This window comes from Clupea harengus, chromosome 6 (genome assembly GCF_900700415.2).
Source record: "Clupea harengus chromosome 6, Ch_v2.0.2, whole genome shotgun sequence".
In the NCBI taxonomy this organism is placed as follows: domain Eukaryota; kingdom Metazoa; phylum Chordata; class Actinopteri; order Clupeiformes; family Clupeidae; genus Clupea; species Clupea harengus.
The window spans coordinates 10,639,100-10,644,099 of record NC_045157.1 but is presented as its reverse complement, the minus strand read 5'-3'; the positions used below and the strand labels follow the sequence as shown (position 1 = coordinate 10,644,099).

Sequence of the window (5,000 nt, the reverse complement as noted above, 5' to 3'; positions counted from 1 at the left end):
TCATTGGACAGCATTAAAGATATTGGGATTTTCAGTTTAAAATGAAAACAATGGAAATATCAGTAAAACAAAGATACTACAGGTTATAGAAAAATACAGGAAACATTAGTAAATCAATGAATCCATAGTTTACAAAACCAGACAGAAAAGCCATAAAAGCCAAATTATGATACGTTTTTAAAATAGAGAAATATTAGTGAAACAAGACGACAGGCTTTTAAACGTTGAAAAAGTTCCAGGCCGTCCATGACCAATATATTTTGACAGAGCATACAATGCACATGATGAGTTTCTTTCTCATTAACGGACGGTTTTTGACCGGCAGCAGCAGCTGGTAATATGAGCCTTTCTGCATGAGCCGCTCACTCTCTCACACTCTGAGCCGTATTTCAAATCGAACGCCGACAGGAACGATCACTCTGCCGCCGCGCCGTAATTGCCTGCAATCCACGCGCCTTCTCTTTACACCTGAATGTGCTATTCAGGTCTTCCAGGAAGATAGAGGCACACTGAACAGGAGGATTTAAGTGTGTGTGTGTGTGTGTGTGTATGTGTGTGTGTGTGTGTGTGTGTGTGTGTGTGTGTGTGTGTGTGTGTGTGTGTGTGTGTGTGTGTGTGTGTCATGGATACAGAGAGTGTGTGTGTGTGTGTGTCAAGGATACAGAGAGTGTTTTAACATTCTGTACCCTTGAGTGAACACCAGGGTCTAAACGTGTGCAGATGCATAAAAGAACACGTTTTGTGCGCCAGCATAACAAAAAAAGTAATTACAGCCCGTGTCTGTCTCTGATCCTGCTATTTCAGGCCGGATTTCTCCCCATCCCTACACATTAGTGGCTGAGAGATACAGGCCTTGAGTGGCATTCTTCTGTAAATTCAGAGACAGAGGAGTACACAGTGTCTGATAGTTCAGTTCATTCCACTCTTTTCTCTGGGGCTAAAGAGGAGTCGCTGGGCACACGGCCCCATGGCTACTCTTTCTCTCTGGGGCTAAAGAAGAGCCTGACTGCAGCACATGGCCCTATCCTGTAGTCAGGCAGAGAGGGCCAGAAAGGGGACAAATAGGGGACAGACCAGGGCCGGATAGGGGACAGACCAGGGCAAGGCAGCACCTGGCTCTGGAACAAATCAGGGACAGATAGGAGACAGATAGGGGGCAGATGGGGTACAGATAGGGGGCAGATGGGGTACAGATAGGGGGCAGATGGGGGACAAACCAGAGACAGACCAGGGCTGAACCTGTTCGAGGTTCGGCTGTGCCTAAGGTGTGTTGCAGAGAGTTAATGTGGATCCCTACCCGTCACATCAGCAATGCAAACAAGCCATGTCAGGCGGCAGTGATACTAAATACAGGTAAGAGACCCAAAGACCCACTTCACCAACAGGGCCATTCAACTATGGTCTTTTCCAAATGAATACAGCACTCAGGGTTTTTCTGTTTTCTATTTATCACCCTCTCTCTCTCTCTACCCCTCTCCCCCCTCTCTAGCAACTCTAATATAACTAACTCACTAAGAGATTAATCTCCCCCTCTCTAGTATAACTAACTAAGAAAGTAATCATTCCCTCTATCAACTTTAATATAAGTAACTCACTAAGAGAGTAATTTCTCCCCCTCTATCAACTCTAATACAACTAACTCACTAAGAGAGTAATCTCCCTCTCTATCAACTCTAATAAAACTAACTCACTAAGAGAGTTATCACTCCCTCTCTATCAACTAATATAACTAACTCACTAAGAGATTAATCTCCCTCTCTATCAACTAATATAACTAACTCACTAAGAGAGTTATCACTCCCTCTCTAACAACTCTAATATACCTAACTCACTAAGAGAGTTATCACTCCCTCTCTAACAACTCTAATATACCTAACTCACTAAGAGAGTAATTTCTCCCTCTATCAACTCTATTAAAACTAACTCACTAAGAGATTAATCTCCCCCTCTATCAACTCTAATAAAACTAACTCACTAACACAGAGTAATGCCCCCCCCCCCCCCCCCCCCGGTCTCTGGCTCAGGTGGCTCATTAGGCTTTGCTCACCTTTGCTCCTGAAACCAGCTCTCCACGAGACCAGTAATAAGGACACACAAAGTGCCAGCACAACACACACACACACACACACACACACACACACACACACACACACACACACACACACACACACACACACATGCATACACACACACGCATACACACACACATGCATACACACACACACACACACATGCATACACACACACATACACATACACACACATTGGCGCCCCTGAAGTGAGCTTTCCAGTAATGAGGATGCACTGAGTGCCAGCAAAACAAGGTGCATCCTGGGAAACCCTGGGGAGCTTGGCACCCCCTCACAGGTCTCACAGCAACATCTCATTATACACACACCCACACACACACACACACACACACACACACACCCACACACACACACACACACACACACACACACACAGACACGCACACACACACACACTTACATACACACACACATAGATACACACACACACACACACATAGATACACACACACACACACACACACACACAAATACTCATGTTTCCATCAGTGTATCTCCCTTGCCATGGCAAACAGACCTATCTAACCAACAAGTTAAGAAACCAGTGCCAGGAACACACAATCTCTCTCTCTCACACACACACACAGCTAGTGCCAGAGTCACAGCATCACAGCATCACCCAAACTGGCAAACGCTCCACACAAAACCTCCACACACACGCTCACACACAAACCCTCACACACAAACCCTCCACCAAACGCTCACACACAAACCCTCCACACACAAACGCTCACACACAAACCCTCCACACACAAACGCTCACACACAAAACCCTCCACACACAAACGCTCACACACAAACCCTCCACCAAACGCTCACACACAAACCCTGCACACAAACGCTCACACACAAAAACCCTCCACACACAAACGCTCACACACAAACCCTCCACACACAAACGCTCACACACAAACCCTCCACACACAAACGCTCACACACAAAACCCTCCACACACAAACGCTCACACACAAACCCTCCACCAAACGCTCACACACAAACCCTGCACACAAACGCTCACACACAAAAACCCTCCACACACAAACGCTCACACACAAACCCTGCACACAAACGCTCACACACAAAAACCCTCCACACACAAACGCTCACACACAAACCCCCCCACCAAACCCTCCACACACACTATCCACCGAACGCATGCTCAGGAAACCAGTGGGCCAGATCCCCCAAGACGCCTGTCACCAGGACCCAGAAGAAAAGCACTCAATTAGTGGGCGAAAGAGCTCACAGAGAGGCCGTCTGAAGGAGCGCAGGACCACCCCTGTAGCCCTGGCGTCCCTTCGATGGGGAAGATCTGAGGATGTTCTCCATCTGCTACTGCTAATGGCCCTTCAGCTCAAGAGCAACAAACACTCCCATGGGAAACACAGGAATACACACACACAAACACACACACACACACACACACACATACACATGCACATGCACATGCACACGCAAATGCACACTCACATGCATGCACATGACATGCACACACACATGCATACGAATACACACACACACACACACATAGACATAGACATGCACTCACACACACACGGAATGGCCGTCTCTCTATGAAGACTTGAAGGTGTGCTTTCTTTTGTTGTCAGTAGTGAGAAGTGCCAGTGTGTGAATGACAGAATGGGAGCATCTGTCTGTGCACACACACATACGTACACTAACACACACACACACACACACACACACACACACACACACACACACACACACACACACACACACACACACACACACACACACACACACACAGCACACACACACACACAGCACACACATGTGTAAAGTGCTCTGAGAAACCTAAGCCATTTTAATGAGGCTACCTAGGGAATGAGTGTTTTATTTTTTATTCACTGCGCACCACTGCAAAAACGTCTGTGAGCGAGTCACATCTCCTCTCCATCAAACTACTACCGCCTCTGTAAAATGTTCCTGTAAAGTGGAGAATAATGTCACCTATAAAAATAATTCAAGTGTTTTACAGTGGAAGTATCGCCATCAAAGTGTGACAACTGTGCTTTACAACATTGCAGTGAATGTGAACAAATGTCAGCCCCAGATGACAAACGCCACAGCGACTCCCCTCAGATGTGCGTTAACATCACTGGTGCAGAGAGCTGAGGGAAGAGACAGGGGAGGAAGGAAAAAAAACACACGGCATACCCCATATCTGCACAGACACACACACACACACACACACACACACACACACACACACACACACACACACACACACACACTCATCTTCACAGGGGCTGAGTAGAAACTAACTCTAACACAAACTCTAACTACATGAGAGAGAGCTCACAGTAACCAGCCACACTGGCATCCTCATTAAGGGCCACCAGTAGCTCTGCTCACAGTAACCAGCCTCGCTGACGTCATCATTAAGGGCCACCAGCACCTCTGCTCACAGTAACCAGCCTTGCTGACATCATCATTAAGGGCCACCAGCACCTCTGCTCACAGTAACCAGCCTCGCTGACATCATCATTTAAGGCAACCGGCACCTCTGCTCACAGTAACCAGCCTCGCTGACATCATCATTTAAGGCAACCAGCACCTCTGCTCACAGTAACCAGCCTCGCTGACATCATCATTAAGGGCCACCAGCACCTCTGCTCACAGTAACCAGCCTCGCTGGCATCATCATTAAGGACCACCAGCACCTCTGCTCACAGTAACCAGCCTCGCTGACATCATCATTGAAGGCAACCAGCACCTCTGCTCACAGTAACCAGCCTCGCTGACATCATCATTAAGGGCCACCAGCACCTCTGCTCACTGTAACCAGCCTCGCTGACATCATTGTTAAGGGATGCTGGCTGCCTCCACTCACAGAATCCTGTCCAGAGACTTTTGTCTATCAAGCAGCACTGCACTGACATCATC

At 47.4% G+C, this 5,000-nt stretch overlaps 1 protein-coding gene across 2 annotated transcripts in view; it reads right to left on the bottom strand.

The window, feature by feature from the left end:
- Nucleotides 1-5,000, bottom strand: part of fstl5 (follistatin-like 5) — a 148,154-nt gene that overhangs the window by 11,241 nt on the left and 131,913 nt on the right. The gene's annotated exons all lie outside the window — the stretch shown is intronic.